The sequence below is a fragment of the Lepisosteus platostomus genome, chromosome 5 (assembly GCF_059453375.1).
Source record: "Lepisosteus platostomus isolate fLepPlt1 chromosome 5, fLepPlt1.hap1, whole genome shotgun sequence".
Taxonomy (NCBI): Eukaryota; Metazoa; Chordata; class Actinopteri; order Semionotiformes; family Lepisosteidae; genus Lepisosteus; species Lepisosteus platostomus.
Genome location: NC_142615.1, coordinates 14,554,131 through 14,577,916, shown reverse-complemented (window position 1 = coordinate 14,577,916; position 23,786 = coordinate 14,554,131). Strand labels below are relative to the sequence as shown.

Sequence of the window (23,786 nt, the reverse complement as noted above, 5' to 3'; positions counted from 1 at the left end):
TACGCTGGTGTCATTGATCTTTTTACCTTGAGTGACCGAAGGTTTTCGATGTCCAATGCGGATCTGTGCTCGTTTAAAAAAAAAAAGAGGACAAACATTTCATTCGGGCTGAGCGGTGTCTCTGTGGCTGAGGATCTGCGTCTGTGACTGGAAGGTTGCTGGTTCAAATCCCATGGCCAGTGGAGGAATCCTACTCTGTTGGGCCCCTGAGCAAGACCCTTAACCCCAACTGCTCCAGGGGCACTGTACAATGGCTGACCCTGTGCTCTGACCCCAAGCTCCTCTCCCTGTCCGTGTGTCTATGTATCATGGAGAGCTAGCTGGGGTATGTTAAAGAGATAATTTCCTAATGCGAGAAATTGTAAAGGGTTAATAAAATGATGCTATTTAAAAGATGAATTGCGACGGCTAATGAAGATGAAGCTGGGTCATATATTACTGTTTTTCTTGCTCAGAGGCAGCGGTGCAGAGCGAAGGGCGGGCTTGCAGCTCCCCTGCCTGCTGATCCTGTCTGCCCTCCTCTCCTCAGTCTGCGTCTTCTACGTCTTCCACAGAGGGGGTAGGCAACGTTTTTTTCATTTTGTGTCTGCCCTGTTAAGGTCAGGATCTCGCCCAGCTGTGTCTGGAGAGAAGCCAGGGTATCGGCTTTAAAAACATGGCTCAGCGGCTTGTTCCCCCCTCCCACCCCCCTTTTTGTACAGAAGTGCCTCGTGTCCTGACTGGAGGATCTCGCCCAGCTGTGCCCTGAGAGAAACCAGGGTACTGGCTTTAACAACATGGCTGAGCAGCTTGTTCCACACCCCCACCACCCTTTGTGTACAGAAGCAACTCCTGTCCTGACTGGAGGAGCTCATCCACCTGTGTTTGGAGAGAAGCCAGGGTATTGGCTTTAACAACATGGCTGAGCAGCCTGTTCCCCACCCCCACAAGCCTTTGTGTAAAGACGTGCTGCATGGCACACTGCTTGTGGTTTGGCTTGGTCCCGCTTCTGTGTATAGACTTAAAGAGACGTTAACTCGAAGTGAAAGGGAGGTCTTAATCTCCCCACACCGAAAAAAATAAGTCATTTTATTTCTGTTTGTGTCTTTTCAGCAAAATGCGGACGACAAACCTAAAAGGCATGAGGGAGAATCCCAGCTTCGGCAGTCGATATTTGTTTTTCCTGAGACGACCTGAACTACCCCCCAACAGAACACGGCACACCGGACCCTCTACAATATAATCCGCCCTTGCACAAACCCGCAGAGCTGCAGGTCAGCGCGGTATCCCTCCTCATGCCCGCCGCTGCACACACACACACACCCACAGGAAATGCCTCTTCTTTACCAGCGAGCTGACTGGAAGTCGAGAGCATGTCAGAGTAAGAGTGAGGGCCGCTGGCGGCGAACCTGTTTTCTTTCTTTTTTTAATGCAAAACCAAAGAGAAGGATCTGAACACGAGCCGTTTATTGCGCTGGGCTCTGGGGCTAAGTGGAAAGGGGGGGATTATTTTTAACACAATTACGTGCTACTACTAAGATTCCTGCATTTTCCATGTGAAATGAAACACCCCATGTCGCGACAGGCTCTGCTGCAGGAAAGACGGGCTTTAGTTCTGTTTAAAACAAAAAAAAATACCCGCCTTTAGGTGACTTTTGCTCTGCAGAAGAGCTTTGTCATGGTCTAAGCAGTCAGGATGCTACTCTGCGGTTTTTAAAGCGCCGTTCCGGGGGGTCTGCAGTAATTGTTCTCGCTTGTTGTGGACTCCTTCCTGTTTCTTACTTTTTGACGTCGGAAAAAAAAAATCAGTTCCCCCCAAGAGAATCGTTACCTCTTGTTACTTTTGAGCCGGTGGCAAGATGTCATATGAAAAAAGGAGCACGTGTTTATCTGTGTTCATCTGTGGCTGAAAACGGGTAGTTTGGACGTGTACCAAAACAAAACCGCCCCTGCTTTCACGCTTATCACGCGGAAATACAATAGGACTGAACCTCAAACAACAAATCACTCCTGTCTGTCTTGTTGGGTCGTGAGTGGTTGATTGGTTCCAGGGGCTCATCCAGCTGTGTCTTGAGAGAAGCCCTGGTATGGGCTTCAACCACAGGGCTGGGCAGCTTGTTCCACACCCCCACCACCCTCTGTGTAAAGATGTACCCCCTGTCCTGACTGGAGGGTCTCATCCATCTGTGTCTGAAGAGAAGCCAGGGTATCGGCTTCAACCACAGGGCTGGGCAGCTTGTTCCCCACCTCCACCTCCCTTTGTGCAAAGTAGCGTCGCATGCTCTCTGTCTGAAATGCACTTCCTCTGTGCCCTCTGGTCCATGATTCAGTATTAAATCTGAAGAAGCCAGCTGGACTGACGTGGCCAGTGAACTTTAAGGATTTGGAAAATTTGTATCACATTCCCCCCATTCTCCTCTGTTTGAGAATAAAGAGATCCAGTTACTTATCCCTTCTTTTCAGCACAGAAATGTATCCTATGTGGTCCCAGAGCAGCGATGTCTTTTTGAGTAAAATCGTATGTGGCATTCTCACCAAGGTGTGGACTATGCCGGCTTGCAAGTGGAACATTGCGTGGTTTTGTTTTTTGCAGCAGGTACCCTTGTGTATGAACGCACATTTCTGCACTGTACCGGGGCATCTGTGAACAGGAAGTTGCCGTCATAGAAAGACCAAGGTTGTTGCAGTCCTCGCCGCCTGCTGCAGAGGAATACGTGGGGGGGAAATAAGACGAATATTAAGATCTGGTCATGTACATGAAACGGGTTTGTGTGTGTGTGTACACTGCCCCATGATGGAGATTCGCTAGTCGTTCTCCAGAAACAGCAGTGAAACGGGGATCAGGGGGCAGGAGTGGACGCTCAGGGGGTGTGCGTTTTGGAAAGGAGAACGAGTGGCGCTACTTTACACAAAGGGTGGTGGGGGTGGGGAACAAGCTGCCCAGCAGGGGTGTTAAAGAGGATCGCCTGGTGCCCGTCAAGACACAGCTGGATAAGATCCTCCAGTCAGGACAGGACAGGGAAGGCGCTTCTTTACACAAAGTGTGGCAGGGGTGGGGAACGGGCAGCTTTAACATCCTGTGTTGTCCAGCCCCACCTGTGTGTGTCTGTCTCCCTGACTCTGACAGAAGCTTCGCAGGGCACCAATGTCCTCTGCTGTCCCATCCTCTGCTTTTTGCTTCGCTGGACTACCAAGGGGCTGAGTTAGTGTGCAGCCACATGAGGGGTTTAATCACCTCTCTCCTCCATATCTCTAAATACTGAGCTGCTCCTGCCTGATCTCTCTCTCTCTTTCTCTCTCTCTCTCATCTTCATCAGCTGGAGGTGTGCTCACTCTGTGGACTCCGATTCTGAGTGATAGCAGTATCTATTTTTTTCCTCAATTGAATGCTGACTGAAATCTCCACGTCGATAGATAGATGGGGATGGTAGGTGTGTGTGTGCATGTGTGATCCTGTGGAGTAGGAGTTAAGCCGATAGACAGATCATCGGAAGATTCTGGTTTATTCTTACTGACAGAAACAGATTGGCAAGTGAAGAGATGGGGTTTGTGGCATGGGTGGTGTAGGTTTGAGCCTTGCACCCAGCTGGTGGGGGGTTCAAGTCCTGCCTGTGTCTGCAGGTTTGTTGTCAAGTCCTGCTGATATTAAAAGGTTGATAAATAAAGAGATTAGTCTTTCTGTGTGTGTGCCTTTATACAGTATAGGTTTAGACTGTGCATCTCCTAGATGTGTGGTTGCAGCCTCAAATCCTACCTGAGACCTGTGATTTCATTTCAAGCAAATTCTTACTAATAGTAACACATTGATAAGTAAAGAGTTTAGTGCTGTGGTGATATGGGCCTATAGGGTTGGGGGTTAAGACATGTTCATACATAAACAAAAAGGGGGTCTGTGTCAAGGTGGCTCTGTAGAGGAGACGTTAAGATATGGGGTTCTGGTCTTGCATTCTGCAGCCGGTCTGTTTTCAATTTCATTCTTACTGACATCAACACATTGATAAATAAAGAGATTGATCTCTTGTATGTGGGCAGGCTTGTAGCATAGTGGTTACATCCCTAGATTTGGGAGGGGGTGGTGGGTTCAAATCCAATTTAAGCCCTGATCTTCACTTTAATTCTTACTTAAATATCATAACCTTCATAAATAATGACACTGAGGTCAGGGGAACATGGTGCTGTGGTCTGGAGTTTAATGCTCTGTGCTCATAGGTGTTAAAGTGTGGGCTCAAATCCTGGTTAGGAAGGGAGCTTTCTTTTCAATTTCTGACTTTCAATTTCTGTAGAGTAGGGGTGAAGGCTTTGCGCTCATGTTTGGCAGGTTGTGGGTTAAAATACACCTCCAAGTGTCATTTTCAGTTACAGTCTCCCAGAGAGGGGCACATTGATAAGGAAAGATATTGGAGATGACCTGGTTTGGCCCTTTAGTTAGTAAAGGCTGTGGGCTTGTAACTCTGGGAGTGTGGGTTCAAATCCTGCCTCAAGACCAGGGGTTTCTTTTCAATTACACTCTTAATAAGAGTAACATGTTGATAAGTAAAGAGAATGGGTCTGTGAGTGTATGTCTTTGTAGAGTAGGGGCTAGGACTCTGGGCTTGTGGCTGAGTGGGTGTGGGCTCAAGTCCTGGCTGTGATTGCATGTTGTTTGTCAGTATAATTCTTAGCAACAGTAACACATTGGTAAGTCAACAGATAGGGGTTGAGCTTTTAGGCCCAGAGGTTAAGAGTCTGGGCTTGTGGCTGACTAGTTGTAAGGAGGAGAGAGTGACCAGGTACCAGGGACAGAGCAGAGTAACTAGATGAGCCCAGGGTGAGGGGCTCTGGGGTTTACCTTTTAATGAAAATTTTCAAAAACTATCAAAATTTTCAGTAGAAGGTGAACCCCAGAGCCCCTCACCCTGGGCTCATCCAGTTACTCTCCTCTCCCTGGTACCTGCTCACTCTCTCCTCCTTACCCAGTTACCTGTCACTGCTCACTCCTGAGCTCAGCACCCAGCCTGGTCTTGAACCTGGGAGAACAGTCTCTTACCCTCTCTTCTATTGATCCCCCCACCCTTATAGTTCCCCTGACTTATCAACACCTTTCTGTCAAGAAGGACTAAACTACAAGCACACCTGTCTCAGCGGGATTGGAACCCACAACCACCAGACTGTGAGCCCATAGCCTCAACCTTCACACTATGGAGGCACACACTCACAGCTCCACTCTCTTCACACTTATCAGTGTGTTGACATTTCAGGAAGACTTAAACTGAAAACAGACCACAGGTCTCACAGAGGGTTTGAACCCACAACCAGTCAGCCACAAGCCCAGTCTTAGCCTCTACTCTACAAAGGCACCCGGACATAGACCCACTCTCTTTCCTTATCAATGTGTTATTCTTATAAAGACTGTAATTGAAATGAAACACCTGGTTTGAGGCAGGATTTGAACCCACACTCCCAGAGTTACAGACCTATAGCCTTTACCAACCCTCTATAGGGCCAAACTGTCTCATTCCCAATCTCTTTCCTTATCAATGTGTCCCTCTCTGTGAGAGTATAACTGAAAAGGAAACCAGGGGTGCAAAGCAGGACTTGAACCCACAACCCTTGAAAGCAGCCTCACACTCTTCACCACCACACCACAGGGCCAGACAACCATCAACCCACTCGAATGGAATTGGAAAGAATCATTAAGGCCCCCACAGGATTCAAACCCACAAGTCATGAGCCTAGAGACTCTTCTATAGAGTCACACAGCCACAAGAAATTTAAGTAAGAATTAAAATGGAACTAAAGCAGGAGTCACAGACAGGATTTCAACCCACAACCATCCTTCCCTGATCTTAGCGCCGTAACCACTATCTTAAAGGGCTGCACAGCTACTACCCCCAATCTCTTTATTTATCAGTGTGTTGATGTCTGAGAGAATTGAAGTGAAAAGAAACACGTGGTATTCAAACCTCCAACCTTTTAGCTAGCAGCATGGAGTTTTAACCACAACTCTATAGGGCCACGTGCATCCCAGTCCCCTCTTTTTATTTATCAGTGTGTTCATGTCAGGACACATTAAACATAAACCAAAATCCACCCATGATTCAAACCCAGAACAATCCAGCCATAGGTCCAGAACCTTAGGCATTACTCTATAGGGCCATGCACCCTGATCACCTATCGCTTTATTGATCAACGTGGTAGTACACCTGAGCTTGAAAGCAAAGCTCACATAACTCCCAGCGTTTGAACCCCTGATGCATCAGCTAAGAGTATAGATCCCTCCCTATGCACTACTCTATAGGACAGCAAACAAAGCACCCGACCTTTATTGACTCATGTGTGAATGTCAAGTAAGAATGGAAAATAAACCTCCTCTATTACCAAGGACTGGAACCCACAGCTCCCGGGCTACAAGTCAAGAGCTCTTCCCAATGAGCCCCAATGTCTTCTTGGTCTCCTATCCAACTGTCAGCGGTCACTTGTATTAAATATCTCTCTTATATCTCTTCTTTTATTCTGCAGCGGTTATGTGGCTGAATATCGGGGGGGGCAGACTAACTCAAATCGACGTGTGTGTTCGCCTTGAGCAACGACAGACCCATGTCCAGCGCCGTCTTGCTTGAGCATGGTGCAACTCACACCGCCCCGCTCCTCTTTATCGTTTTCATCCTAAATCTCTCCTGCGGTCACAACCCTCGTGTCTTCTGTTGTCGGAAGTTTTCTCCGTGCTGCCCAGCGCCGCTTGCTACCGGCGACTGCCGTCCTCCGACACCTGACAGGAGAGAGGCCACTGACCCGCGGCACAGGAGGAGGGACTCGGTTTCGCGAACGAGGCGTTCTGATTGGACGAACTCGCGTGGCTAATTATACCCGCTTTTCTTATTGGATGGCTCAGTCACTTCACCCACTCAGGACGGGTAACCGCCCCTATTTAAATAAAAGAAATGGACCAATAGGAGAGTCGGTCAGCCCCCCGCAGCCACACCCCCCTCAGAGCGCTGCTCTTGTGACGTCAGTTCTCCAGCAGCCAGAGAGGAGTTGAGCTCTGCTCCTACAAATGTTCACATGTAGATAATATGCTGTCCAACCTCGACGCGCCAGATTTAATAAAAAAAAAAACATTCTAGATCGAGACCTAGTTATCAGGCGTTAAAAACGCAATGAGGAGCCCAGAGAATCATGCAAAACCCATTACCAGTCCAGTGACGACTGACTGGTACCGCCGAGGCCCAGACGGAACCGGTCTCTCCAGACAGCCTGTGCCGAACTGGGTCCTCTTACGGCCGTGACGGCTCAGATAATGAGCTTCTGCGGGTTTCAGACCGGACTGACGTTACGAAGCGGCTTGCGGGACTGACTCAGGTGAACGAGCGGGTTTAGGAGAATAACTCCAATGACACTATCCCGGAATTCTGCCCTGAGTCACTGTTTACAGTGTTAATACACAGCCGCTCTTCGCGAAATAAATAAGATCAAGCTCAGTGTAGGAAACCTTTCGCATTAAACCACAAGAGCGCGCCACAGGTGCAAAAGCAGACTAGTTTTCCCAATTACTGCATTTTCTATCGCAAAGACGTTTTTATATGTGCAGCCCAGAAAGATACAACTTTTTTCAAAACACAAATTCATTAAAAAATAACAGTCGGGAATGGAAAAAGTCAGGATAAAGGCATATACAGCATGAGACACTTTCAAGAGGGAAATTATTTACTCTCAAGTACAAATTGTGCACCTTTCACTAATAACGTTCCATAAAAACATCGGAGGTCCGGATATTTTCGCGATCCTTATCAACAATTGTTCTTAGTGCTACAAGAATGGATACAAATTAGATCAGGAATATGGGCCGCTTGGCAGTTTGTAGCTAATTGATCCAAGAGTCTTATTTTTAACCCCGATTCCAGTCCAATCTTGTGTTCATTTACTCAGAGCTTCATGGTTGGTAGGCTCTTGCCTGCCAGGATCTCTGAAGGACAAAAAAAAAAAACATCTCTAGCTGCTTATGAAGAGTCCCATTCTTCCAAAAATATAATGTAAACGATCATATTGTGTTTCGATAGAAATCTGCCCTGAGATATATTTTTTTACATTTAATAAATAAAAATTAGTTCAGTTGAATGTAATTTATTGAGGTTGTGCTCTGACATAGCGTCCATCCGCTTTCCAGAAGAAAAGGAGCTGCTCTGGGGGGATTCCGGATGCAGGGGTCCCATCACAGTGGAGAGTGACCTCGTCGCCGACTCTCACAGACACATCCGCATCTGCAGACGATGCTGGGAGACAATGAGGACGGAGCAACATCAACGAGAGACAAAGGTCCTTCAATCCAGTTTGAAAGAGTGTGATCATAGGAAACACAGCGAGACACTCCTGTACACTATTCACGAGAAACTATGCCTTTTGACTCCAATTTAAAAGGGTGTGATCATGCTAAACACCAGAGACTCCAGGCAAAGCTTACACAGTGAGACACACATTTGAGACAACACATTTTTACTCCAGTTTAAAAGAGTGTGATCAGACAGATCAGGGGAAACTGGTACACTGTTCACCTCCATTTCTAACCGACTGGAAAAATTCTTGAATGAAACTAGGATTAATTCATTCAGGGTCTTGTTTCCTATGGAAGCTTATTGGCGCCACAGAGGAAAAAAAATTAACTCATTTATACGAGAAAGTTATTCAGTTTAAACACAATAGTTAATTTGTGACCAATGTCACCTCCTATATTAATACTGTGCATTTCATTGTACTGTATGTGCAATAATATTGCTCCATGTTGGGGAACTACCATCTCTTCTAACCCTGGATATCAGAAGCGGTTGCATCTATGATAAGCTGGACTAGGCACTTGTGTCAATTTTCAGTTTTTGCTGCTCAGTCTCTTTCAGAAGATGAAACAGTGTAGATCAAGGCAAACCCAAACACACCTCCAGTGTATCTGGCAATAGTCAACAACATTATTTCATTTATTTCAATAAGAAAAAGAATACTGATAAATCTTTGTAAAAACTTATATTCACCAACCAAAAACAAATGTGAAGTTTGATTAGCCAATTCTCAAGGAGTTCTTAGTTAATAATTGTCATATTAATGGTCATTTATTTAATATCATGAGAAATGAGATGTGTGATTTCATTTACTATCCTATTAACTTCTACACAACACCATTTAGGGTTTTAAAACATGCAGATATCCCCTAAACATTTTTATCTGCGGCACAAATCCAACTGGATAAATATTTTTTAGAAAAAAAAACTTTAAAACCGATACACTGCTGAAAAATACACCTCTCGCACACAAATTATTCTGAATTTATCCCCAAACCTTATTAAATATTAAATGTATATTTTCACAGGTTCAATTCTTATTTTGTAAGAGATTATGGAAACTAAAGAGTGCCCAGTCTGAGTGAGAGATCAGAGGTGTGTCCATCGTGCAGGGACAGTGTGAGAGGGAGAGATCAGAGGCATGTCCAGCGTGCTGGGACAGTGTGAGAGGGAGAGATCAGAGGTGTGTCCAGCGTGCAGGGACAATGTGAGAGGGAGAGATCGGAGTTGTGTCCAGCGTGCAGGGACAGTGTGAGAGGGAGAGATCGGAGTTGTGTCCAGCGTGCAGGGATAGTGTGAGAGGGAGAGATCGGAGGTGTGTCCAGCGTGCAGGGACAGTGTGAGAGGGAGAGATCGGAGGTGTGTCCAGCGTGCAGGGACAGTGTGAGAGGGAGAGATCAGAGGTTTGGTCAGTGTGAGAGGGAGAGATCAGAGGTGTCCAGTGTGAGATTCTGTGATCTGGGGCTCCTCTGGTCAGTACAGGTCAGGTGTGCCAAGAGGGGATTTGTGAATTGCTGAGAGTGAAAATCAACAGGAAATATAAATTTGTGAATGGAAATTGATACTCACCCTCTGTCAGTGCAAGCAAAAGAAAGAAAACCAACACAGGAAGTCGCATCGCAAGATTCACCCTGGGGAAAGAGACAAGGGACCTTAAAGAGGGAACTACCGTGTTTTTTTATATATCAGGGTTAGAAAGATAGTGTTTGCTGATGTAAAACAAGAACATATAAAACCTCTAATTTCCTGACTTACACTGAATCGCCGCAGTGTTCTGTGATTCAGAATGAATCGAGGGAAACACAACTGCCAGTGAGGTGGAGTGGCCCTGTGACACTGTCAACTCAGGCTTGTGGATCTGTCTCTTTTAATCCAGTAGAAATCCTGCTCTTGACTTCCAAATGGATTTGCCCATCAATATGTTTCATTCTTAATTCAGCCTGCAGATCATGCTGGAACAATTCTGTGTGAAACGTCTGCTGCACAACCTGGACGTATTCGCTCGTACATCCGTACATCTGTCATCACAGGGACTAGTGAGCAGGAAGGGCCGCATCACAATTTGTTGGGATTCTCACTCGTGCCCACGGCGAGACCAGGGGTTTGCCACAACATAGCGTCCTACAGTACTTTCACAAAGTTCACGATTCTGTGCCGTATTTTGAAATTTGTACAATGTTTCTATACCTACAATTAATTTATTTTGTCAGAGATTTAATAACCGGTCTGAGAACCTGGGACTGCAGTTCCTCTTTAATGTAGCCTGGTAATCTAGGTGTAACACAGGTGTCCCCCGCTACCAGACGCAGTACTCAGGTCCTGTGCCATCCCAAGAAACCCCCTGGAGACCCTCCAAATGCATATTCTTGATTTCTCAGAAAATAAGAGATCCCCACTTGGAGCCTGACCACACAGCCATCCCGTCTGAATTCTCTGTAAATCTTTGGTCTGCTGCAACACACCTGGAGATTCGGTTATGAAGGAATCTATGCAGTATTTCATCCTTAAAGCTTATTTTATCAAACACGTCGCGATGTAAAACCGTTCTGTGACCACCATGTTGTGAGATTTCCAGGAGCGACGCCTTTACTGAATTCTCGTCTCTCCCTAAGAATGCAACGAGTTTATCGTATTTTAACAGCAGAACGTTGAATTCAGACGCAACAAACTGGAGTCTAAAACAGAGACCGTCGTATTTGTCAAAGTAAGGAGACTGGTTGGTAAAATATCTACACTCTGTCATTGACAAATCTGGCAAATGACTCCACTGGTCCACTTTTCCGTGTCAGTATAAACTACAGAACGACAGGTGTCGCTTTGCCTCACCTCCCCGCCCGGCTGCAGGTCTCCAGCGCTCAACACCGGCTCTATGTTACTCATTACTTCTGCTCAGTTGCTTTAAATGTCACCGCGCTACTTTTCACCAGTTTTAAACCTCCGTGCACGGGCTGCCTGAAGCCGCAAGGAAGAAAGTAACTATTCATCCTGTCTGAAGCCCACAACCCAAACTAAAGGAAGTTTTTGGTCGGACATCCGACTCCTCCAAGATGCACTCAACTTCCACGCTAGTTTCTATCATGTTGACGAAGGAAAAAAAATCACGAACGTAACTACGATATATTTAAAAATTAAACTGGTAAAAGTTCGTTTTCATTAAATTAAAAAGTAAAATATATTATTGTAATCGACACTATGTTTTATTTTTCAGTTCAATTCCATCTGATCACGTTCAGTCTCATCCCCCCCCCAAACCTCCGGTGAAGACGCCGGGACGGATCAATAATACTCACCTCTGTGACGACAGAAGCAGGAACTTTGCAACTGAACGAGTGAAATATCAACGAGTTTAGACGATGTATCTCACGCCTGACAGCAGCGAGGTGCCGGTGGATCAGTCCCCGACAGAGAGAAGCAAAGCTCGCGGCAGGTTTGAAGAAGCTAACTACGCGCACTAGCTACAGTCTGTGGGCAGGACTTCGACCTCCGCCGCATGGTGATTGGATAAATCCAGAGAATCCCTACACCTCCGCCGCATTGTAATTGGATAAATCCAGAGAAGCCCTACACCTCCGCCGCATTGTGATTGGATAAATCCAGACAAGCCCCAACACGAACATTTAGTAACCTTAAACTCGCTCTCTCTCTCTGCTCACGGAGATTAGAAATTGTACTAGAAAAAATGAGTATATGGAATTTCCCTCCCAAGTTTTTTTTTCCATATAAACGTGATATGGAATTTGTGTTAAAATGTCACTTTGACATTAATAGAATTCCTCTTAAATTATCGAACTTTCTTAAACAAGTTCTATTGTGTTTGGATTTAATATATAAGCATAACTTTTCACCATATACATATTGTATTTGGATATAAAGATAGATGGTATCAAAATAAAAGCATATTTTTTCCGACTTGGTATGATAACAAAATCTGGCTAGTGGCCCAATTGTGTGTTATCTGTATTTTGTAATAATGAGAAGGAATCTTTGTTACCTTTCTTTCTTAACTGCAGATATACAAAACTGTTTGGGATAGATTTGCAAAATGGTATTTTCCACAGAGGTCAATGGTCTAATACTGCCCCCTTTATTCATGCTTTTAAAGTTGAATTCCTTTTTTTAATTTAAATTCTATTAGAAATTTAAAGAATCAAAAGGGGAGACATACGATGGAAATATGTACGTAAAAAGTATCATGTTTTAGCTTTTACAATTGGGAATTCTTCTGGCTGTCAAGTGTCTATTTCTATTTTAAATTTCTGTCTCCTTTTTTTTGTCTCCAGTCACTAGAAGCGTTGGCTGCCAAAATAATGTCAGCAGATCTTAAGAGTGTTTTGGATGAGGCAGTTAAAATAGTCAACTTCATAAAGAGCAGGCCTGTACAGTCACACTTACTTCGAGTGCTATGTGAAGAAATGGGTAGTGATCATGTTCAGCTTCTTTTGCACACCGAGGTTCGATGGCTTTCTCGGGCCAAGGTGCTTACTTGGCTTTTTGAGTTGCGTGATGAAGTAAGAATTTCTTTTATTCGACTCAGAATTTGAGCTCTAAAATCGTTTCAATGATTGCGAGCGGCTCGCTAAATTGGCTTATCTTGCGGAGATTTTCAGTCACTTAAATGGACTCATCCTTGGTCTTCAAGGTAAAGCAGTGACGATTTGTCACGTCCGAAGTAAAATAGAAGCCACAATAAAGAAACTGGAAATGCGGGCCAAACGTGTCGATCGGTCAAACTACGACTCGTGTGAAAATGTGTCAGATTTTCTTACAAAAGAACAAATGCAGCTACCAGCCTCTGCCACAGAGTTAATTACAGAGCACCTGCAAAGTTTGACGACCCAACTGCGCGACTACTTCCCGGCTCCAGATGTTCGGTTCAGCTGGATTGAAAATCCTTTTGTGAGTTTATGCGAAGTGCCCCTCGCAAGTTTGAGCACAAAGGAAGACAGTCTATCCTGTGACAGTGCTTTAAAATTGATTTTTTCAAAGAAATGCTTAACCAAGTTTTGGCTTCATGTTACTTCGGAGTGTCCTGGTCTTTCAGACAGCAGTGACATTTTTGATGTCGTTTCCGACAACATATCTTTGTGAAACTGGAGTTTCTGCGCTGGTGGCACTAAAGACCGAATACAGTAGCTTAATATTGAGCCAGACCTCTGCTTGCAGCTTTTCTCTCTGGCGCCCGACCTCCACCATTTGTTATCTAAAACTACTCTGAACAAGCTGCAGTATGTCCAAAATTCAGCAGCCAGAATCCTGACCAGATCTAGTGCAAGTGTTCACATTACTCCTATCCTGGAGTCCTTGCACTGGCTTCCGGTCAAATTCCGCGTAGACTTTAAAATCCTCATGCTCACCTACAAGGCTTTACATGGCTTGGCACCTCAATACCTGTCTGAACTTTTATCGCCCTACTCCCCACCTCGCAACCTCCGCTCTTCAAATTCTGCCCTCCTTACTGTCCCCCAAGCCCGTCTACATTGTATGGGCGACAGGGCCTTCTCCTGCTATGCCCCCAAGCTCTGGAACTCCTTGCCCAAGGATATTAGAGAGTCACCTTCTCTGAACTCCTTCAAATCCAGACTCAAAACCCTCCTTTTCAGAAAAGCCTTTACTTAACTGCTTCCATTCTTCACCCCTCTGCTCTTCTTAATACCATCTTCCACGGTCTCCTCTATTGTTATTGTTGTATTGTTGTTATTATAATTGTGTCCTGTCTTGTGAAATTTTCTTATTTATTGTTGTAGTCTTCTTATTTATTGTTATTTTCATCCTGTAAAGCGCTTTGAGAAGCCACCTTTAAAGGCGCTATATAAAATAAAGTTTATTATTATTATTATTATTATTATCTGTCAGAGAGCACCAGCCCCCTCACTAAGCTAGCCAGAAAGAAGGCGCTCTTGAGTAATTGTTCTGATAGTTATGGTGCATATTTTTCTCTCAACGTCTTCATATGTTCATTGGCACAAACCGGCTACCTCGCACTTCTGGAAAAAATGTTGTTTTGTTTTTGACAAGGCTAACGTTTCATCATACCATTATTAGATATCATCAAAAAAGAGCTGTACTGGTGCCTTAGTTTTTAAATATTTTTTTTATGTTATTTATTTGTGAGGTGCTGACAGGACTCCTTCTGTAATCAATAAACGGTCTTTGTAAAGCCATGTTTGTAGCTTGTATATGCGTATTTTCTCTGATTACTGGTGTCGATTAGGCTACTGGTGAGGTATAGAGCTAGCCCGTTTCAAAACGGTGAGGACGGGCTGGTCCTTGTGTGGGCCGCGTAAGTTTTTATGGCTGTAATAAGTTGGGAACCTCTGCTCTAGCGTATAGAAACGTATTGTAAAAATAGAAGAGCGGTCACGCCCTGTTGGCATGCAGTGGGGCTGCGGCGCCTGCGCAGTGGAGACGTGCGCCATTGCTGATTGAGACGGTGGAGGTTCCCCGACTCCTCACTGGGTTTCTAGAAAACACCCAAGAAGGAACTGCTTCACAGCGGAGTGAGGGGAAAAAAGAGAGAATATGAAGAAAGGGAAACGATCGACGGGGCTCAGGAACAGATGCCAAGCCGCAGAGATGCAAAGAGTTCGGGAGCTGCAAAAAACAGCCTGCCGGGGTGTCTCTCACTCGTCTGAGTGCTTCTGGGGCTCTCCCAATTGTGGACGGCCCTTCATAACGGCCTTTACACATCTTGTGATGTTTTAACATTGGAGAAACTCCGTCCCCTCGGGGCAGGTAGGTCACCTTTCCTTTTCTTGGATTTGGTCAGGATGCGCAGGCCCCAGGCACTTGCACTCCGAAATGTTGCAAAAAGAGGGATGAACGCTCCAGTGGCTTCCGAGATATCTCTTCCGTTGTTCTTGCGCATAACACAGGAGTCCAGCTCGACGGCATGATTTTATGACGAACAGAGCAACGTTTACTTGTAAGGTGGTGCTCGTATCTTTTTTTTTAAATATTAAACAATTAAATAATAAATAATTTACAAATACAACCAGAGGATCAGAAACGGGTACAAGAGGAAAAAAAACAAACATTTAACCGCCAGACGTAATGAAGTAAATTATGTGATCAAGTCACAAAATTAAAGTTAAAAAAATAAGGTTACTTAATAATAGATTAAGAGCTCGAAGCATTATAGAGCGATCAACGTTTTGTGAGGCCGATCGCCGATTTTATGATCCCTGGGTGTGTGTGGCGTGTTACTATCCAGCCCAAGACGCACAAGATGGTAGAATGGTTTTATTAACAAGACGGACAACGATTGTTGCAAGCAGCTCACATGAAGTGACAAGCAGCAGGTTAACGGTCCTTTTATCTAAGGAAGATGACCATAATCCGAAGAGTATTTTTTTTTATTTCTTTCGAGATGGAGGCGTGCTGGTGGCATCCTGCCTGTTACAGCACCTCTGTGTCTTTTTTGTCGTCTTTTCTTTTCTTTCGGTTGGTGTTAGTGTTTTTCTTTCTTTTCTTTGCCGGCGGGTCGATTTGCGATCACACAACAAGATGGATACTAGGGAGTCGAGATACTACTTTTTGGCTGTTACTCGGACCACTGTTTGCTTCCGGTTGTAATGCAGATAGCTGCAGAGTAAGTGTTTACACACGTGACGCGCTGGGAGCACTGGTGAGGAGGCGGAGGGAGTGTAGAGCATGGAGTATCGTGTGTTTAACTGAGATGTGGCTGCAGGAACAGATAGATAATACTTTATTAATCCCGTAGGGAAATTGATGTGTTACAGCAGTCCAGCCCAAGACAAGCAAAACAGACATCAGAATAGTTATAAAACAAAAGACAATCAAAATAATTAAAAATAAATAAATACATAGGTGTGTGGAAAATGTGCTGATCATAGTCACTGTAAAAACAATAAAATCTGTGCAAAATGTGCATAGGTTTACACAGACTGATTGTCCAAAAAGTACAATGGAGTAAACATGCTGTCCATAGAGGAGCAAATGAAGGGCTAACAGTCCTAGCCTAGGGCAGCATTATACACCCTGACAGCCGCCGGGAGGAAAGACCTGTGGAAACGTTCCCTTGAACACCGTTGCTGGAGCAGTCTATTGCTAAATGTGCTCCGCTGCCCAGTAACAGTCCCATGAAGCGGATGAGAGGTGTTGTTCATGATGGCTGTGAGCTTGGTCAGCATTCTCCTCTCAGCCACCACCTCCATGGGATCAAGGCTCATCCCCAACACAGTCCGGCTCTACTAACCGGGGAGAAGCCATCAGTCCCAGAGGAGCTGAGGAGGAAACGCCGAGGCTGCAGGGCCCGGTGCGACGCGAAGAGAAGGAGATTTAAGTCCTATCTTCCTTCGATCATTATGGGAAATGTGAGGTCCTTAGCGAATAATAGGGCGGTGCGGTGGGTCTGTGGCTCAGGATCTGCGGGTAGAAGGTTGCTGGTTCAAATCCCACGGCTGGCAGAGGAATCCTACTCCTTTGGGCCCCTGAGCAAGGCCCTGAACCCCAACGGCTCCAGGGACGCTGTATAAATAGCTGACCCTGCGCTCTGACCCCCAGCTTCTCTCTCCCTGTCTGTGTGTCTCATGGAGAGCAAGCTGGGGTCTGTGAAAAGATGAATCCCTAATGCAAGAACTTGTATAGGGCTAATAAAGTGATCTTATCTTATAAGATGGACGCGCTGGGAGCACTGGTGAGGAGGCGGTGGGAGTATAGGGAATGCAGTATCGTGTGTTTGACTGAGATGTGGCTGCAGGAACATACTGTATTCTGGACTCGAAGGCAGACAGAAACGCCACCGAGAGGAAAGGAGGGGGGTCTCGCGGTGCTTGTTCACAACACATGGTGTAATCCTGGACATATTCCTGTAGCCCGGACATTAAACTGATTTGCCATCGGACTGCATCCATACTATCTTATAATAAAGAATTTTCCCTTTAAAGTGCCCCTTTAAGATGGCAACGCCGGCTGAATGATTAGTACCACTAGAAATCCAAATGTCATCCCCCCATTGACTTTTCCAAAACTGAAAATCAGGCTGATCTTTTGGTGACAAGTAGTTTCTTGTAAAAAAAAATAAAAATAAAAGTCTGCTCTCTTCTTTTTTCAAAATGGAAAAATCGCCTTTCTTTTAACTATATTCCTAATACCTCTGGGGTTAATAGAGAAAATAGAAAAAGACACAAACAATATAGAAAAAACTCTGGGGGGGGGAAAGCTACTGAACTGCGAGCTTCAAACCCTTAAAAGTGATTACAACACCACCGTGTTCAGCATTAACCGCGTTCATAACCGCTACAGGGAGATCTCTTGGGCTGGACAGTCACTGGCCACGGATCTCTTTCCCACAGCTGGTCCCTGGTGTGCCTGTCCTCGGCAGACAGATCCTCTGCAATCCTCAGGTCTTTGGCCTTCAGAGACTCGTTCTCTCTGGCCGCTCGCCACAGCATGTCCCTCGTCATCCTTCTGATGAATCCTATAATGATGGCTCTGGGCTTTGCAAGTCCACATGTTGGCTCTCCTGACGCGTTGGACTCTGTCAGTAGACGAAATCCTCCTCCTGGACTGGCAGCACTTTAGCAACGATGTCTTCATTTTGTTGCTCTGCACAGCTTTCAGTTACCTCTGTGTCGATGTCTTTTGCAACCTTTGTTATCGTGCCAAGAACGTTTACCTGCACGTCTTCCAGCGACAGGTCGCTTTTCCCCTCTCTTGGCTGCTAGAGTCCTTACAGGTGTGACGGGGGGAGACTCCAGTTCCAGCCCCACAATAATAGACCAGATCCCTAACAGACGCTGTTGAAGAAATGATAGTGGAAAAATCTGGAAAACATTACATTTGTCATTAGCATGTCCTGTGGGAAAATTCTTCATCAGAGGAGTAGGACGCAGTCTTGTGCAGATTCAGTGTTTATTGAGATTAATAAGGAAAGCAACATGTGCTGGGTCTGTCCTGCAGAACGGACACGCTCAATGCAAGGGGTACCGAGTTCTTATATACAGCACACAGAACCAGAAACAAAAGTCATATTTCATACTTTTAACATGTCAAATTGCATTTTGTTACATGTCCATGTAGGGGTGTAACCCTGGTGTCCTGGCCAAATTTCCCATTGGCCCTTACCAATCATGGCCTCCTAATAATTCCCATCTATGAACTGGCTTCATCACTCTGCTCTCCTCCCCACTGAGAGCTGGTGTGTGGTGAGCGGACTGGAGCATCATCCAGGTGTGGCTGCACAGTGGTGGTGGTAGTGGGATTCCCCATTACCTGTAAAGCGCTTTGAGTGGAGTGTCCAGAAAAGCACTATATAAGTGTAGGCAATTATTTTAATTATCATCATCATCATTATTATTATCCCTTTTAACACATGTAGCGGGGCATGTGTTGTTGCAGCCGTTGGTACAAGTCACTTTTGTATGCTCTAACGCATATGTTGAGATAGCCTTTGTTAGCAGATCTTGGGGATCTCACTCGGACTTCTGCAGTATGTTTCGGTAGTGATATTGCAGAGCTGGAAATGTGCAGTGTGAATATTGATCCTGCTTCAGCATGAATGGCAACATTTTGTTTGTAAAGGTTAACACGAAACTGTTTTATCTGTTTATAAACTGTTTTTATTTTGGGAGCTGGAGCCTGTTCTGTCAATCAGTGGGCATAAAGCAGGGTTCACCCTGGACAGAATACACACAGGACACACATACCCTGGACATGTCCATCACACAGGACACACATACCCTGGACAGGTCCATCACACAGGACACATACAGGACACTCACACCAGGGCCAATTTTCCCAGAAGCCAGTTAACCCACCAGCATGTCTTTGGACTGTGGGAGGAAACCCACATGAACATGCAAACCCCACAGAGACAGCACCCCAGGAACTTGCCCAAGGGCCTTAGTGCTGTGAGGCAGCGATGCTAAACACTGTGCCACAGTGCAACCCAATTTTTTTTTGTCATTCTAAAGAAATCTTTCAATCTCATCACCTGTTTCAGAAAGATTGAGTTGGATTGTTTTTTCTTCCCAGCTTACTCAGAAGTCCTCACCCTGCAGCCTGGAGCCTCTCTGTCTGTCCCTCTGTTCACCGGAGAGCCAGTGGAGGTGCTGTTTGACCCTGCAGGAGCTGGAGACTCGACCTGAGTGTGTTCTATCCAGAACAGCACAGCCAGCTGTGTCCCCCAGTACAGAGACAGAGTGTCAGTGTGGGACGGCTCTCTGAAACTGCGCTCCCTCACTCCAGCTGATCAGGGGAGCTACACAGTGAGGGACCTTCAGGGAAACACCATCAGCACTGTGACAGTCACTGTGGGAGGTAAGAGGTTTCCTGACAATTTCAGTTCTCTGTAACATTATAAAGGTGCACTGCTCTTGTCAAAATGGTATGTGTGGTAATGGAAACATAAACTTGTTTCTGAATATTGCGTGAGTGTGAGTGTCCAGTGTGCAGGGACAGTGTGAGAGGGAGCGATCGGAGTTGTGTCCAACGTGCAGGGACAGTGTGAGAGGGAGAGAACAGAGGTGTGTCCAACATGCGGGGACAGTGTGAGATGGAGAGATCTGGGGCTTCCCCATGACCTTTAGATGATGATTGAAAATGGATAGATTAATACAATCTCTCTATTATTGCAGATCCTGATGGTGGAGGGAATTCTCCAATTCTTTTCCTCCAGCTGATCCCTCCCTTCCTGCTGCTCTTCTTAGCTCTGATCTCTGGGCTCCTGGGCTCCAGGAATCGCTGGTGGAAAGGAAGCACAACCTCTGGTGTCCAGGAACTGAACCGTCCAGTCTGAAGGCAGTGCTGTAGATCAGTATTTTACAGAGCAGTATCAGCTTTGCTGTCTTGCAGAGCTCTCTGTGTGGCTTTAAGAGCTGCAGCTGTTTTTCAAAATGTAGACAGACTTTATAAGCTTGATTTTGTACTACAAATTGAGCTGCTTTGATCTTCTATCCACAGATTCAAAGATTTTTCAAAAACTGGACTGGAATCTGGGTTCAAAATGAGATTGTTGAGTGAATTTGGTATGAAGTGCCAAACGGCCCACATTCCTTATTTGTAAGCGTTCTTGGAGCACAAAAAATACAAATGCTGATATCATGAAAACATGGACTTGGAATCTTTTTCTGGAAGTTTATTATTAGGTGGATGCATGCATGTATTTATTTGTGGTTTAAGTGCAGTTTGTATTCTAGAGCACAATAATTTCAAAGTACTCTTAAATTGTGTAGTTAACATGTTATATGTAGTGTTGTAAGTGCCTTTAATTGTCCCTTTTCTCTGTCTATTCTATAATTTATAAATAAACACTTAATGTAAGTACGAAAATGGTCTTTCTTACTGCAAAGACGTTATTTCTCAATTCGAAGTGCTAAATGGATATCTGGCCTGATTGTGGTCTTTAAACATGTAGCTCTGTCGCCCTCTTGTGGGTAATTTGGTGAACTGACGCTTCCCACGCCAAGTTTCGGCCGCTCTTGATTTGAGATGGCGAAGCTCGGCTGTGCGGTATCAATACTGTTAATAATAATAATAATAATAATAATAATAATAATAATAATTGCTTACACTTATATAGCGCTTTTCTGGACACTCCACTCAAAGCGCTTTACAGATCATGGGGACTCCCCTCCACCACCACCAATGTGCAGCATCCACCTGGATGATGCGACGGCAGCCATAGTGCGCCAGAACACTCACCACACATCAGCTCTCAGTGGGGAGGAGAGCAGAGTGATGAAGCCAATTCATATATGGGGATTATTAGGAGGCCATGATTGGTAAGGGCCAATGGGAAATTTGGCCAGGACGCCGGGGTTACACCCCTACTCTTTTCGAGAAACGCCCTGGGATTTTTAATGACCACAGAGAGTCAGGACCTCGGTTTTATGTCTCATCCGAAGGACGGCGCTTGTTTACAGTATAGTGTCCCCATCACTATACTGGGGCATTAGGACCCACACGGACTGCAGGGTGAGCACACCCTACTGGCCCCACTAACACCTCTTCCAGCAGCAACTTTAGTTTTTCCGAGGTTTTAGCGGGGGCTGGCAGAAGCCGTTATTCTCCCGGTCGGGTTCCGCTCGCCGCTGCGTGACATCTGAGACCTGCCGAAGCTCATATTCTGAGCCGTACGACAGAGCTCCGTCACATGTGTAATTACCGAGTCGGTGTGTGTGAGGAGAAGGGGGGGGGGGGTCAGTGCGGTTAGAAGCCACTGAGGATTATATTGACTCTCCTGGTGTCCGACGGCTGTTTGTTGTTTTTTTGCCGGCGTAAACAAGCCCGTCAGCAGGCCCGATTTATTAAGTAAACTAATGAATTGATACAATGACCATATTACCGGAGCTGTGCTACTGTCCCGGGGCCTGCAGGCGTGTGAGGTGGGCCGGTTCGGTTCAGTTCAGATCGGCCCTGCTCAGCTGGGCCTGAGCTCCGGTGCTGTCTGATATGGGGGGGGGCTGTCTGGAGAGACCGGTTCCGTGTGAGTCTCGGCGGGCCAGGTCATCACTGGACTGGAGATGGGTTCGGCATGATTCTCTGGGCTCTTCATTGGGGTTAAAACGAGTGAGAACTGGATTTGGCAGCGATAGCGCGAGTGATGTGTGCCTAGACTTCGGCTCGCTTTCCTCCCTGGGATATTTCTCTCAATAGTCGATCTCAGACATCACCATCGCAGGACTACAGGCCCTGCGTTAATGAGTACCTGTAAGTGTGGTTCTGACGTCACCTTTCTCTCTCATTAGAACACGGGATCCGTGGTGTTGTGGTTCGTTCGCAATTTTAGTTGACTGTTACAATTAGTTGCCCCTTTCGTCCGACATCTTTTTTTTCTGCTAGGTCGTGTAACCAAAATGTCCTACAAATGCTTCGTCCCGAAGGAAATGATCACCGCCGAGCTACACTCCCGCATCAGTTGTGCCGTTTTTACAGTCGATATGTACAATGCATTTTTTTATTAAAACGATGTTTCGTACATATTATGTATACAGATTTACTAATAAGCCTATTTTTGTTGCTGTTGTTATTCTGTAAAGCGCTTTGAGAGGCCGCCTTTAAAGGTGCTATATAAAATAAAGTGTTATTACTAATATTATTATATAACGCCAGTCATTTTAAAATGTGAGTTCTATGAGTGTTGTTCATTACCTTGACGCATCTCATTTGGGATCGGGTTATCTCCGGCTGATCGCTCGGTTTTTGCTCGTGTCGGGGTGGAGATGAGCCATCTTCTGCGGCTTCCAACAGGTCTCGGCGATACCGCTGTCCAACAGGTTGCAACCTGCTGGGGGACAGGTGACAGGTGCGTCACGATAGAACTCGGCGTTTCTGTTTTGCTGTGTTGTGTTTTCCTGCCGGCGTTTCGCACATCAGCAAACTGCCGGTTTGACCCCCTTCCGGGGGCCACTCTTTAACGCCTCAGTTCACCCGCTATCCCCCCACTTTTCTCAGCTCCAGAAATCGACCCCGAATCTGTAAAACCCCTCTGTCTCGGAGCTCGTCACTCACCCCCTTCTGCTGCTGCTGCTGATGATGACGATGGCGATGACGGCAGAAGAAGAGTTTCACCCGCTTTGAAGCCGGCCGGTCCGGACCCGCAACGACCCTCGGCTTAAGTTGTTCTCCGATACTCGCTTCGTTCACCTCCAGCTCGCCCCGAGAAAACTCGAACTTGTCCCTCGGCTGCAGTTGTCTGCGTGTTCCCCCGGCCTGACAGAGCAGGTGACGGAGACGCCCACTCTGCTGCCGGATCGCTGGAAGGCGTCTCGGGAGAGAGTTTCTGTTCGTTCTCGGCGCCGCCCTGAAATCTCCAGGATTTGCAATGTTGCTATTTTTAGTTTTTAGCCTTCGTGGGGGCGGTGACACATTTCCCCCCGCTATTCTTAGTTCAAAGGACTCTGCTTTGGGGGAGTTTCTGTTTTTCTGTTGTTCTTTCGTTTCAAACGCGGTTGAACGTATTGAAACAAAGCGGGGCAGCATTTTTACACAACATGAATCATACCCAGTTTCTTCGGACGGTCGAAGACATTTAATGTCGTTCTCCCCCCTCCCCCTTCGTACGAGGTTCAAGAAGTGTTCTCTGCCGGCGCTTGAGCTTGGGGTCGCTGTTTTGCCTCTCGTTTCTTTTTTCCAAGAGCGGACCGGAGAGACCAGTCAGACTCGAGGATGGGGCAGTATTTTAAAAAATGACAGAATGTGCGCCCGACCGGACAACGCGATACCCCGTGTGCCCACTCGCGTTAAACCCACGTCGCAGGTCAGAGGCGACGGCGTGACACGAGAATGACTTCGACACTGCTACTAAACGAGACTTTCAATCCCTTCGCTGACTTTTGCTTTTTGTGTTACTGGGTAGGTTGTTTGTGTCCTAAATGTGCCATTGCAATTAGGAGAAATAACGGACTAGTAGCTGGTTAATAATGTACCCGAGGTTCATAAGCACTGCAATGAACTTGCCCGCAGAAAGTTGTCTCCCAACTCCGCACTAAAAATTGTTCTGAACTTGCGAAGAAACCCCAAGTTTATATCTTCTAGAGG

The 23,786-nt window shown here is 45.9% G+C and overlaps 3 long non-coding RNA genes across 3 annotated transcripts; 2 read left to right on the top strand and 1 right to left on the bottom strand.

The window, feature by feature from the left end:
- Positions 1–418: 418 nt before the first annotated feature.
- LOC148663864 (uncharacterized) lies at positions 419–11,581 on the top strand. Its single transcript, XR_015936464.1, has 4 exons — positions 419–559; positions 1,093–1,253; positions 8,123–8,271; positions 11,494–11,581. It is a non-coding gene; the product is annotated as an uncharacterized LOC148663864 (long non-coding RNA).
- Positions 7,514–11,669, bottom strand: LOC148663863 (uncharacterized). The gene is made up of 3 exons (XR_015936453.1): positions 11,576–11,669; positions 9,855–9,916; positions 7,514–8,228 (listed from the first exon to the last, which is right to left on the bottom strand). It is a non-coding gene; the product is annotated as an uncharacterized LOC148663863 (long non-coding RNA).
- A 2,959-nt stretch (positions 11,670–14,628) lies between these two features.
- On the top strand, positions 14,629–20,576 carry LOC148663862 (uncharacterized). Its single transcript, XR_015936449.1, has 3 exons — positions 14,629–15,017; positions 19,281–19,565; positions 19,883–20,576. It is a non-coding gene; the product is annotated as an uncharacterized LOC148663862 (long non-coding RNA).
- The last annotated feature ends 3,210 nt before the right edge of the window (positions 20,577–23,786 follow it).